The sequence below is a fragment of the Hibiscus syriacus genome, unplaced genomic scaffold (assembly GCF_006381635.1).
Source record: "Hibiscus syriacus cultivar Baekdansim isolate YM2019G1 unplaced genomic scaffold, ASM638163v2 tig00111409_pilon, whole genome shotgun sequence".
Lineage (NCBI taxonomy): Eukaryota > Viridiplantae > Streptophyta > Magnoliopsida > Malvales > Malvaceae > Hibiscus > Hibiscus syriacus.
Window position 1 is genome coordinate 421,968 of NW_024063086.1, and position 13,303 is coordinate 435,270.

Consider the following 13,303-nt stretch of genomic DNA (forward strand, 5'->3'; position numbering starts at 1 on the left):
TTGCAAATCAAAATCAAAGATTTTGAAAAGAAAAAATCTGATTTGCATAATTTACTTTCAAGAGTCAACGATGATCATCAAAAAGAAATTGATGATCTTAAAACTTCTTTCAATAAAGTTGGACCAAAACGTTTTGAAAAAGGAGAAAGTTCAAAATCCAGCAGTACTATAAAGAGTTTTAAAAACTACATTCATAGAGGTCCCCAAAGAACCTCTAATAAAAAAATCGTTAGAAGTATATGGGTCCCTGAAGGACTCAATACTACTAAAGATAAGGATATCCTAAATAAGTGGATACCCAATGGGACTAGGATTTTAGGACTAATGAATATGGACCCAAAAGAATTTGGGTACAAAAAATTAGAAATTAATCTATGCTTGTAGGAAAAGGAGCATTGCTATCAGGAACGAAATACAAGTTCAAACTCATGGTTCCTTGAAAGTGGATGCTCAAGACACATGACCGGAGACAAAAGCCAATTTATAGAGCTTAACGACAAAAATAGAGGAGTGGTAACCTTTGGTGACAACTCAAAAGGTTACATTGAATGTATATGTACTATAGGTAATACCTCTTCCATACAAATAGAAAAATTATTATATGTGAATGGGTTAAAACATAATCTATTGAGTATTAGTCAATTATGCGATAAAGGATACAATGTCTTATTTGAATCAAATGGTTGTAAAGTTATTGACATTGCATTTAATCAGATTATGCTTATTGGTCATAGAATAGGAAACATTTTAATGGTGCATTTAGAGTCTATTAATATGACTAATTTGTGCCTATTTGCTAAGGATAAACATGATAGTTGGTTATGGCATAGGAGACTAGGACATACAAGTGTTCGCGTATTGTGAGTACTAAATATGGACGCGAAATATGTGCAAGTATACACAATCAAACAAGTAATACAGTGATGAGTGAGTATCATATCCACATGGATTGGAGAGATCTTGAGTAAAGTTTATGCACTATTCTAAAGTAACTAAGTATAGCTAATGGTATTCATAAATGACAATGCTGTGGCAAAATGAAATAGATGTTGGAGGGAACAAAATGATAGTGTAATGTAATGTGGAAACAAATGAAGATCCTGTGGCAAATTAAATTGTGTTTAGTGCAATCAAATGAAAATGTAAAAGCAAAACAAAACATAAATATTGGATTAGATTATCAGGACTTTAGACTTCCTCACACGACAAGCTACTATGGGAATGAGTGATAGGAGTCACTTAAGAAATTCTAAGTATACTTCTCAGAATGGTTTTACTTCTATATCTTATCTGCCCAACAGAGTCTACTAAGGGTGCCCTATGCTATCTCTAGTTAAGGGACTCCATAGATTGAAGATGCCTTGGAAAAACCGGTTTGCGTAAGCCCTTGCAGTGATTCTATTGGTCTAGATAATAGGATATGTCTCGGCAATACATTTTTTTGGTAGCATTAACATCTAACCTATTGTTCATGCACAACTCTTTTTAGTCGAATGAAATCCTAGCCTTATCTCTAAGGTGGATTAGGCCTAGTACTATCTAGAACCCCTTGCTTATGTGGTTCATCCCTAGTTTCTCTCGAACACTAAGGATGTGCTACCTAGACATTCTCTCGAACACTAAGTAATCTACTAAGGAATGGCTACTCTCATAGCTTCTACAACCTTAAGGCACTAACCTTCATAAACAAAATAGATAATAACATACAAAAACATCCATTCATTAAAGTAAATCTTAAATATCCAAAATGAACTCCCACCAAATAAGACTAGTTCATGGTGGGGTTCGAATATATCAAGCACAAAGCAAGTCAATCCGTTCCTTACAACCCAAATGATAAATAATGAAAGCAAAGAGCAAAGGGAAGGAGAAAAAGCCTTCGATGTGTACTGCCGGAGCTTTCGTCGGCCACCACGGACTATCCCAGCGAACTAGCTCCTCTCGGAAGCCTAGAACGCCACGAAAAAAAGTGATTGACAAAAAAATGAGATTTTTCTCCAAATTTTTAGGCTCTTGGCGGCTTGTCAAAAGTTTCAAAATTTATCTCTCATTGTGGCTTCATATCTGATTTATAGGGGGAGAATGAACCTAGGGTTTTGTGTTAAAATTACCCTAGTACCCTAAAGTTCATTCCTTTTATGTGAGAGATGGTGCAGAGATGGTAATGGGCCCCTCCTATGTGGCTGATTGCAGAAATCACGTATAGTCAAGGACAACTGGCTCTTACTAAAATTATATTCTTTTATCTTCTCTGCCCATAAATACCGTCTGAGTTTTCGCGACAATCGCATTTTGCTCAGTAATCTCATCATGTCATGGAAATTCCCTTTTGCTTATCATTGGTCCCATATTCTGCACATCATCAAACAAAACACCTTCCCCTTAAAGTAGCACCGATTACAAAATAAAATGTCGCGACAAACATAATGGCACCACATGCAACTATATGCTCCTAAATGCATCTATATAATCCTAAATGGGCTCTTGGATAATCAATAACTTAAGTGAAAAAGTCCCAAATATGACCTTTTTACGGAGTTATCACACCCCTAAACTTAAGCTATTGCTTGTCCTCAAGCAATATAATATTAAGAAAAATAAAAAATGCCATGGCAAGTTCAGAAGCAGAATAGTTATATGGGATAAAATTTTAGCCCTCAGAACATTTGGCTTCAACATGCTAGACTAGTTTGAGAAATCAAGTACTTTCCCCTAGGGCAAGATCATTTGTGTGAGTTTGTGCGTGTGATTGTATCAAGTCCATGCTTAGCGAACCTAAAAAATTTCTAAGCAAGCTCTCTTGTTTTGCCACGACATTTTCAAATTTACTCCCCATTGTTTTCTTCTTCTTTTTTTTACACTACTACAAGGGGAGTCATGTAATACCCCAAAAATTTAGATAATGACCAAATGCAAATTTTGAAAGTTTGATGGTCAAAGTTAAAACTTGGGAAAAGTTTAGGGAATTAAGTGATAAATTTCCTAAAAAGATTTTTATTCCATAAATATATGGATTACTCTTGAGATTGGAGTTTTATGGAAATCATATTGTTGGATTTGGAATTTAGTAAAGAAATAGTTAAAGCCGGTAATGAATCGATAAATTCTGATCGAATCAGAATTTTACAAAAATTTGAAGGATGTTATAAAATGGTTGGAAATATTATTTTAATATTTTGGATCAGAGAAATTTGGTTTGGAAATGTGCAATATTCCAAATTTAACCGAAATAGTGGAATTTAGTGACTAAAACGCAAGTTTTGAAAATTTCAGGGCATTTTCGTAGGTCAAAGTCAAATTAAATTATATTTGACTTTGTAATATCAGATGGCTTGGTTTTATGGTGATTTTGGAGATTCATTAACGGTGTTTTGGTCTTATCAGAATTAAATGAATAATATATTCATTTAAAGTGGAATGAAATGTAAATTAAGATGACATTTCAACCAAATGTGTTCATCTTCTCCTCCAAAAGCTGCGTGGGTTTCTTCAAAGGTAAGAGATCTTCAACTCATGTTTCAAGCAATTTCTTTAGGATTATGAGTATGATGAAAATAGAAAATAGTTATTTGCGAAAAACGCTATCATTTGGTACCAATATTGCATGATTATCTTGCTTGATTTCAAAATCCCCAAATCTGGAAATTTGGGTTTATACTATGGTTGTTGAAATTGATGATGATTATTGATGATTTTGAGGCTGTATGAATTGATGAAGAACATAAGGATGATGTTAAAGAAAAACAGTTTAGATTTTGGGAATTACAGTAGGTTCGAAAATTCACCAGAAAATATATAAAAATAATTTGGAGGTGAATTTTATATATTGTGTTCATATGTGGATCTAGTTTTGTTTAAAACAAACGAAGATCAATTTCAAGTTGAATACAAATATATATGAATTTTAAGTGAGGAAAGGTCAGAAAAGTCGGACAGCAGAATTCTGTACAAAACAGATTCTGTTGGTGAACTTTGAAAATTCACCATAAATTGTACAGAATGAATTAGAAGAAGTTCTTTATATGGATAGATTCATATTCGAGTCTAGTTTTTAACAGAAGAAACGGAATTGAATTCCAGTGTCTATATCAATACAGAATAATGATTCTTTAGGGGTAGTACGAGTTGTCTTAATGCTGGAAATTGTTGTTTGAGAATTGAAATGAGTGTTAGATGTGAAATTGATTATTTTGGGAAGATTGAAATGATTGGTGATTTAAGTACAACAATTGCATAGTTGGGGTAGTTAAATGTATTTATGCTTTTGTAAAAGCATTTGAATGGAAATAATTTCAATGTTGGAATTATTGGTATTAAGAATTTAAGTGGTAAAATGGTGAAGACCATTTTTTGAGTAAATGGGAAAAGTTGGTTCCAATGTTATAAGGAATAATTAAGAGTTAAATATTTTGATAGATGATGAATTTTAAATATAGTATGGAGATATGGTGGAATGTATTTATGTTAGTAAAATACTAACATATGGATTATTATGAATTGATGATTTATACAGGTCATGGTTGATTTGCAATTGAAGCAAGTCAAGTATAAAAAGGTTATATTGTGGACAATAGTGAGGCTTATATATTTTGAAAGACATAAAGTGTCAAGGTGAGTGCAATACATGCATGAAATTATACATGGATGTTTTATACATCATAAGGAAGACTTGCGATAAGTCGACCTTGCTTATATCGGCATGATTTTATATCATTTTTTATAAATTGACATTGAGATGTCAGAGTATGAAATTAAAATGCATTGATCATGAAAACAAAATGTGATATTTTACCATGAATGTTTTCGGGTATGAACTGCCCAATGTTAAATTTGATAATATACTTTGCCATGGATGGATCGAATAAAATAGACTATATGCCCAAGTAAGTCATTGAGGGACAGGGTATAGTTGGCATGCCATAGAGTATAGCAGCTGCAGGTTTATAATACACTTTGGTGTATATGGTGGGCACGACCTTATGTGTAATACACTTCGGTGTATATGGTGGGCACGACCTTATGTGTAATACACTTCGGTGTATATGGTGGGCACGACCTTATGTGTAGCACTACGGTGCAAATATTACTCGAATACCCAGGGTCCTCAAGGTTTAATATTGGGCTATTGGCTATGGATTATGTTTTATTGGTTAATAAATGGTAACCATGCAAATAAGCTTATGAGCTTACGGAATAATGGCAAGTATATAGGAAAAATAAGCTTACGAGCTTATGGAATTTAAATGGTAAGTATTTTGGTAAAATAAGCTTACGAGCTTATGGGATAAATGGTAAGAGATTTTATATTATTTTGATCATGGTAAAATATTGGATATGTTAGTAAAATGATTTTATGGAAATTTGATATTTGATATTGAAAATCATGCATGAATTGTATTGCACTATTAAATGTTTTAATTGCCTAACTAAGTTTATACTTAGCGTGTGATGATTTTCACGCGTAGGTAGAAAGAAAAGAATAAAGAGTTCAGAACGACATCAAGCATTGAGAGGTATATTTCAATATCAGTAAGACATCATATTGTGAAATTTGATTTTAGATAGTGGCATGTAATTTGATAATGTTAAATTTATTTTGTTGAATAAATTTTGGCAATTTTTATAGTGATGAAAGGTGAATTTTTATGAATTTATATGTAAATTTTCGGAAGTTACTGTAGCATGAACAGTAACCCCGTTTTAAACCAAAATTTCTAGTATGAAAAAAGGGTACCGATTCCCCTGCTACAGGGAATCGATTCCCCCACTGTTCACTGTTCACTATTCGGGTACTATTCATTATTCATAATTAAAAATATTTTGAATTAAATTGGTTACAACGAAACGTAATTTTTATGATATGATAATTTTATAATATCATTTACTATTTTAAGAAAATAAATTTTAAATCGCTTTTGAATTTAGAAATGGTTTTAGAAAATATGGGCGACATCCGTAATCTGTATAGGTATAATTATACGGGTTATGGGTGTTACATTTATTGGCATCAGAGCTACAGGTTTAGCCGATTCTAGGACTAAACCGAGGTTGTTTTTTAGTTAAAAAGTGTATACATGCCACTAGGATGTCAAAAGTTACTGATATTTGTATATATACTATGACGATGTTTATTGGGAGTAAAGTTACTTTTAATAATGTATGATGATTCTGACTATGTTCAGATATTGAAATTAAAGACAAAGGTAATAAAGTTGAAAATGTTGAAAAGAAAGTCGAGATTGAAATCGACTAAAAAGGGAACCGACATGACTTATATAAAACACCTTAGAAGGGTGGATGTTATAAGAGATTTTTCTTCATTCTGTGGAAGAATTGTCACAGTGTTTAACAAAGTTTATGAATTGGAAGAATTGATTAAAAAGTTTGAATGACTTACAAGAAAAGTCGAATCGGATGAGGATCCAGAGGAGATATCTGAATCTAGTGAATGATTTTGAGGTTCTCCAGGTAAGCTTAAATAAGTGAGAAATATTTAAGCTAAGCATTTAATTGTTTAAATCATTGATAAATTGAGTAAGAAGAAATTGAGTAAGCGGTAAATATGATTTCCGCTAAAAGTTTAAAGAAAGTTGAATTATTAGTGAATCAAATGGTTATGAGTTGGATTGAGAATAAATATCAAGTCCATAAAATTTGATAGAGTTACCTTGTGAAGGTAAAAATGAGGAAATGGATTGTTTAACCTTCCATGCTGAAATGAATTATTGTATAGATCGAGATTGATTTTCAAGAACTTGAAAAGTGTCAAGTTCGTACTGATAAGAAAAATGAGTAAATTTGTTTACTAGTGTGATCTTAGCAGTAATTGCTATGAGGTTATTGCAACAAATTTATCAAGTTTTCTTATTGAATGATGTGAACATTGAGATTTTCATTTAAGATGGAAAATGTTTCAATTGTTCGAAAATATTATCTTTGGATTTGGAAAAGTTATACAAATTTCCTTAAGAATGAATTAAGGAATTATAAAGTAGAAATATTCAATTCTACATGATATCGAGTGATATTATAACGGAAGACCCATAGGTCATGGTCATGGTCATTGTCATGGTCATGGTCATGATACAAGTGTTAGTCGGACAAATAGTAAATGTTCGATAAAGATTCATGAGCTTATGTTATTGATGAATCTGATGGGATTATCATTAACGAGTTTTAGACCATTTTGATCATAAGTTGGTGGTCTTTGTAATAAGGTTGGGTTAATGGTCGCAAGAAGTAAAAAAAAAAAAGAGAGCAGAGAAATTAAAAAATTTAATGATTGATGAAAAAGTGAAATCATCACTAATGTGATATCAACAATGGTTACGATTAAGATAATGTAAAAAGGATGCATAGCTTTTCTAGCTAAGGTAATAGATACTCAAGTATCTGAAGTAAGATTATATGATATTTCCATAACTTAGGAATTTCCATAAGTTTTTTTAGATTTATTATTATGGGTTACCTCCAGATTGAGAGGTGGAATTCAATATTAAGGGTTATTAAGGCATTGATCTTGTATCTATGGATTCATATTGAATGATTGCGATTGAACTAAAAGAATAAATAAACAAATGCAAGAGCTGATAAATGGAGGATGCATTAGACTGAATATTTTATACCTTGGGGTAAACATGTATTGGTTATAAAAAAATGGATATATGCAATTATGCATAGATTATTGAAAATATTATTGATAGTTAAACAGAGTAACTATCAAGAACAAATATCCTATTCTGAGGATTAATGACTTGTTTTATTAGCTTAAAAGGAGCAATAATGTTTCTAAAATTAATATTCGAATGGGATATCACCGGTTAAATTTTAAAGAGGAAGATGTTCCAAAGATAGTTTTCAAGAAACGGTATAGACACTACGATTCGTAGTAAAGCCGTTTGGTTTGAAAAATGCTCAGGTAGCATTCATAGACTTGATGAATCAAGTATTTCAATTTTACTTGGATTAATTTGAGGTGGTTGTATTGATGACATTCGGGTATACTCGAATACAAAGATAGAGCATGATGCTTATATTCGTGCTGTATTCGAAATACTTAAGGATAAAAAGGTATATACTAAACTGTCAAAGAGTGAGTTTTGGCTATCAGAAGTTGATTTTCTTAGTCATGTTGTCTCGGCATATGGCATAAGAGCTAAAAAAAATATATATTATAAGAAGAAGAAAAAAAACAGAAGAAGAAAAAAAAAATAGAAAAAGAAAATGAAAATGAAAACGAAGAAGAAAAAAAATGAAAACGAGAAAGAAAAGAAAAAGAGAAAAAAATGAGAGATGAAAAAAAAATATTTCACTTGTGGAAAAAAATGCGAGACTAAAGACTTTGAAGTCAACTTTGATGGAAATTATTGAGGAAGAATTTGTATTTCTCATAATGATGAGTTGAAGAAAAAATTCTTTCTAAGGCACATTATAGTCTACCGACTATCCATACAAGTGGGAACGAAATGTATCAGGATGTAAAGAGTTATTTTGGTGGCCAGGTATGAAAATAAGCATTACTGAGTTTGTTGTTACATGTTTGACATGTCAACAAATAAAAGCTGAGAATCAAGTGCTTTCGGAATTATTACAACTGATTTCTATTCCAAAGTGGAAGTAGTAAAGAGTCACTATGGATTTTGTTAGAAGACTACCTTTGACATCAAATAAAAAGGATTCCATTTGGGTGATAGTGACCGGTTAAATAAATCAACACATTTTATTCCGATGTGAATGGACTATGCATTGGATAAATATACAGAGTTGTATATCAAGGAGATAGATCGATTACAAGGAATACAAGTATCCATTATATCCAACAGAGATCCAAAGTTCACTTTAAGACTTTGGAAATATTTGCATAAAGTGTTGAGTATTTGATTTAATTTCAATATGATCTTTAATCCACAGACGGATGGTAAATTAAAAAAAAATCTATTCAGATATTAAAAGATATGCTGAGAGCATGTGTGATTGATTCTAAGGAATCATGGGAAAAGAAAAGTAATTGTTTTTAGTAGAATTTTTCTACAATGACATTATTAAATTAAGCATCAAGATAACTACGTGTGAAGTTTTATATGGGAGAAAATGTCGAACACCATTGAATGGGTTCAAATTAAAAGATTGAAATTTTGTTGGCCTATATTTATTGAAAGAGGTTTATGATAAAGTACAGATAATTCAAGAAAATCTCAAGATGATATGTAATTGGCAAAAGTCTTATGCAGACTTGAAGTGATAAGAGATTGAATTTTATGAAGGTGATAAAGTAGTTCTCAAGGTATCATTTTGGAAAAAAAAATTGTGCGCTCAAAAAGGCAAAGAAGAACTAAGCTTAAGATTCATTGGATCATATGAGATAAAAAAAAATTTAGACTGATGGATTATCAGTTAGCATTTATTATGGAGGTAATGGAGAAACAGAGTTGGACAAAGTACATAATGTTTTTCATGTGTCGATACTTAGAAAGTATTGATTGGATCTTTCACATGTTATTTCATCAAAGGAAATTAAGAGCCGACCAGATTTGATTATAAAGAAAAATCAATTTGGATATTAGCTCGAGAAATCAAAGAACTGTGTAACAAGATGATTTCTCTAGTTAAAGTGATTCAGAAAAAAATCATAATGTAGAGGACGTTACTTGGGATAGAGAGGATGATATGAAAATGTGTAGATATTTTTAAATCAGATTGAAGAATTTGATTAAACAAGTTCAAAATATAATGATGTGCATGATCTTTACAAAATTCTCAAAGTAAAGAGGAAAAAATTTTGAAATTCAAGAAGTTGATAGAAGAGGTTTTTGTATGAGACGAGATTATATCTTACCAGTTCATACAACCCTAAATTAGGGTTATGAATCTACAATAGAAAGTGCAATCCTCATAAAAGAGAAGTTAGTGTTTTCATAGAAAGTTTTAAAATTCGAGGACGAATTTTCTTAAGGAGGGGAGAATTGTAATACCCCAAAAATTTAGATAATGACCAAAATGCAAATTTTGAAAGTTTGATGGTCAAAGTTAAAACTTGGGAAAAGTTTAGGGAATTAAGTGATAAATTTCCTAAAAAGATTTTTATTCCATAAATATATGGTTTACTCTTGAGATTGGAGTTTTATGGAAATCATATTGTTGGATTTGGAATTTAGTAAAGAAATAGTTAAAGCCGGTAATGAATCGATAAATTCTGATCGAATCAGAATTTTACAAAAATTTGAAGGATGTTATAAAATGGTTGGAAATATTATTTTAATATTTTGGATCAGAGAAATTTGGTTTGGAAATGTGCAATATTCCAAATTTAACCGAAACAGTGGAATTTAGTGACTAAAACGCCAGTTTTGAAAATTTCAGGGTATTTTCGTAGGTCAAAGTCAAATTAAATTATATTTGACTTTGTAATATCAGATGGCTTGGTTTTATGGTGATTTTGGAGATTCATTAAGGGTGTTTTGGTGTTATCACAATTAAATGAATAATATATTCATTTAAAGTGGAATGAAATGTAAATTAAGATGACATTTCAACCAAATGTGTTCATCTTTTCCTCCAAAAGTTGCGTGGGTTTCTTCAAAGGTAAGAGATCTTCAACTCATGTTTCAAGCAATTTCTTTAGGATTATTAGTATGATGAAAATAGAAAATAGTTATTTGTGAAAAACGCTATCATTTGGTACCAATATTGCATGATTATCTTGCTTGATTTCAAAATCCCCAAATCTGGAAATTTGGGTTTATACTATGGTTGTTGAAATTGATGATGATTATTGATGATTTTGAGGCTGTATGAATTGATGACGAACATAAGGATGATGTTAAAGAAAAACAGTTTAGATTTTGGGAATTATAGTAGGTTCGAAAATTCACCAGAAAATATATAAAAATAATTTGGATGTGAATTTTATATATTGTGTTCATATGTGGATCTAGTTTTGTTTAAAACAAACGGGGATAAATTTCAAGTTGTATACAAATATATATGAATTTTTAACTGAGGAAAGGTCAGAAAAGTCGGACTGCAGAATTCTGTACAAAACAGATTCTGTTGGTGAACTTTGAAAATTCACCATAAATTGTACAGAATGAATTAGAAGAAGTTCTCTATATGGATAAATTCGTATTCGAGTCTAGTTTTTAACGGAAGAAAAAGAATTGAATTCCAGTGTCTATATCAATACAGAATAATGATTCTTTAGGGGTAGTACGAGTTGTCTTAATGCTTGAAATTGTTGTTTGAGAATTGAAATGAGTGTTAGATGTGAAATTGATTATTTTGGGAAGATTGAAATGATTGGTGATTTAAGTACAAAAATTGCATAGTTGGGGTAGTTAAATGTATTTATGCTTTTGTAAAAGCATTTGAATGGAAATAATTTCAATGTTGGAATTATTGGTATTAAGAATTTAAGTGGTAAAATGGTGAAGACCATTTTGAGTAAATGGGAAAAGTTGGTTCCAATGTTATAAGGAATAATTAAGAGTTAAATATTTTGATAGATGATGAATTTCAAATATAGTATGGAGATATGGTGGAATGTATTTATGTTAGTAAAATACTAACATATGGATTATTATGAATTGATGATTTATACAGATCATGGTTGATTTGCAATTGAAGCAAGTCAAGTATAAAAAGGGTATATTGTGGACAATAGTGAGGCTTATATATTTTGAAAGACATAAAGTGTCAAGGTGAGTGCAATACATGCATGAAATTATACATTGATGTTTTATACATCATAAGGAAGACTTGCGATAAGTCGACCTTGTTTATATCGGCATGATTTTATATCATTTTTTATAAATTGACATTGAGATGTCAGAGTATGAAATTAAAATGCATTGATCATGAAAACAAAATGTGATATTTTACCATGAATGTTTTCGGGTATGAACTGCCCAATGTTAAATTTGATAATATACTTTGCCATGGATGGATTGAATAAAATAGACTATATGCCCAAGTAAGTCATTGAGGGACAGGGTATAGTTGGCATGCCATAGAGTATAGCAGCTGCAGGTTTATAATACACTTTGGTGTATATGGTGGGCACGACCTTATGTGTAATACACTTCGGTGTATATGGTGGGCACGACCTTATGTGTAATACACTTTGGTGTATATGGTGGGCACGACCTTATGTGTAGCACTACGGTGCAAATATTACTCGAATACCCAGGGTCCTCAAGGTTTAATATTGGGCTATTGGCTATGGATTATGTTTTATTGGTTAATAAATGGTAACCATGCAAATAAGCTTATGAGCTTACGGAATAATGGCAAGTATATAGGAAAAATAAGCTTACGAGCTTATGGAATTTAAATGGTAAGTATTTTGGTAAAATAAGCTTACGAGCTTATGGGATAAATGGTAAGAGATTTTATATTATTTTGATCATGGTAAAATATTGGATATGTTAGTAAAATGATTTGATGGAAATTTGATATTTGATATTGAAAATCATGCATGAATTGTATTGCACTATTAAATGTTTTAATTGCCTCACTAAGTTTATACTTAGCGTGTGATGATTTTCACGCGTAGGTAAAAAGAAAAGAATAAGAATAAAGAGTTCAGAACGACATCAAGCATCGAGAGGTATATTTCAATATCAGTAAGACATCCTATTGTGAAATTTGATTTTAGATAGTGGCATGTAATTTGATAATGTTAAATTTATTTTGTTGAATAAATTTTGGCAATTTTTATAGTGATGAAAGGTGAATTTTTATGAATTTATATGTAAATTTTCGGAAGTTACTGTAGCATGAACAGTAACCCCGTTTTAAACCAAAATTTCTAGTATAAAAAAGGGATACCGATTCCCCTGCTACAGGGAATCGATTCCCCCACTGTTCACTGTTCACTATTTAGGTACTATTCATTATTCATAATTAAAAATATTTTGAATTAAATTGGTTACAACGAAACGTAATTTTTATGATATGATAATTTTATAATATCATTTACTATTTTAAGAAAATAAATTTTAAATCGCTTTTGAATTTAGAAATGGTTTTAGAAAATACGGGTGACATCCATAATCTGTATAGGTATAATTATACGGGTTATGGGTGTTACAAGTCAGCCCATCACACCTACCATCCCACACTCTAGAAGAAAGAGAGCATACCTTCCACCCCTGAGCTAGTTAGGTAGAGTCATCCCGTGACTACTTTCATTCACTCATATGTTGTGGCTGCCATTTATTTAAATGTAGTTTCCAGGCAATGTCGTGGCATAGCGGAGTGTCTCTCTACAGATATGCCGAAGCATTTATTCATAATTTTATTTCCT